We start from the raw sequence: 1,620 nt of genomic DNA, 5'->3' as shown, positions 1-1,620 counted from the left end.
TCTCAGGGTGGCAGTAACGAGTTTGAGGGTGTCCTTGCTGCTGATCTGATTACACAAGGAGCCAGAACACACTCACACGCACACACATACACACACTCACAATGGCACTTCTCTGCCTTTGACAAATGAGAGCTCTTGTTCCAAAAGCCCATATTTTTATGTTGAACCCTGAGAAGTTACAGTCACTAACTCGTGGTTCCATTTTAGCTCCAATTAAATCATTTAAATGACATAACCATATTTTAAAGACTAATTAGCGAAATAGCATTAATTTATCAACATACGAAACAGCATGCAACCATCATAATCAAGATACGTATTAATGCAGCATATTAATCATAATTAGTCTTCACTTTTCTGAAAGCTAAATTAACATCAGCTGCTTTTGTCACCCATCCAAGTCTTCACATGCAAACAACTACGGTAAAGTCAAGACAAATCAAAGGCACAGTGGAAGTTCACAAGCAGATTTTAGTTTCAAACACTGGTTGTTTATGCTTGTTTAAGGAAGATATCTACATGCATCAGGGTTTAAAACAGAAGCCGCACCTGCATGTATGGTAAATAAAATGGAAATAAACAATAAATTAAAGTGATAGTCATCATCTGGGTGCATTTTTATTGTGTGACTGAGCACTTAACGTAAAGGAATTCAGGACTATTGAAAAGACAGACTTTCACAAACATCAAGCAACATTTGTTAACTTACAGCATGGCTACACGACATGTGAGACTCTAAAATTACTATATGCATGCATGTTTCAGTGAGTTTTACTAGCTCTGAGACATGCATCAGGAAAAACAGGCACACACAGACAGAGCACTGTTGCCGGACAGCAGAGTCAGAGGTCAAATCCACAAGAGCAATATGACCAGATCGACAAAAGGAGGGGTCAAACTTCCTTTGAGGAACAAACCCCTGGATATTTGTCTGTAAGATTATAGTAAGGATGCATTACATTGATCAAAAGTGATAAAGACTTTTATCTGTTTCAAATAAATGCAGTTTTCTTTTTAAACTTTCTTTTTATCAAAGAATCCTGAAATCTCCGTATATTTATATTTGGCAGCAAAACATTTCAGTTCCAACAATGATAATAAGCAACGTTTCTTAAGTACCAAATGATCATATTATAATGATTTCTGAAGGATCATGTGACACTGAAGACTGGAGTAATGATGCTGAAAATTCAGCTTTGCCATCATAAAAAAATATTACATTTTAAAATATATTCAAAAAGAAAAACAATATTTTAAATTGTAATAATTTTTCACAATATTACGGTTTTAACTGTACTGTACTGTACACTTAGTCAAATAAATGTAGCTCTGGTGAGTCTAAGAAACGTCTTTACGAAAACATTTTTACTGACACCAACATTTTTGAATGGTACTGTATACAGTGGGTACGGAAAGTATTCAGACCCCCTTCAATTTTTCACTCTTTGTTATATTGCAGCCATTTGCTAAAATCATTTAAGTTAATTTTTTTTCCTCATTAATGTACACACAGCACCCCATATTGACAGAAAAACACAGAATCGTTGACATTTTTGCAGATTTATTAAAAAAGAAAAACTGAAATATCACATGGTCCTAAGTATTCAGACCCTTTGCTCA

General features: G+C 34.7%; 1 protein-coding gene across 5 annotated transcripts in view; it reads right to left on the bottom strand.

Moving 5' to 3' along the window:
• The window catches only part of LOC107659207 (GDP-mannose 4,6 dehydratase), a 74,856-nt gene that overhangs the window by 468 nt on the left and 72,768 nt on the right, over positions 1-1,620 (bottom strand). The window lies entirely within an intron of this gene.

This window comes from Sinocyclocheilus anshuiensis, unplaced genomic scaffold, assembly GCF_001515605.1.
Source record: "Sinocyclocheilus anshuiensis isolate Anshui unplaced genomic scaffold, SAMN03320099.WGS_v1.1 scaffold423, whole genome shotgun sequence".
In the NCBI taxonomy this organism is placed as follows: domain Eukaryota; kingdom Metazoa; phylum Chordata; class Actinopteri; order Cypriniformes; family Cyprinidae; genus Sinocyclocheilus; species Sinocyclocheilus anshuiensis.
This window is presented reverse-complemented; position numbering and strand designations above follow the sequence as displayed.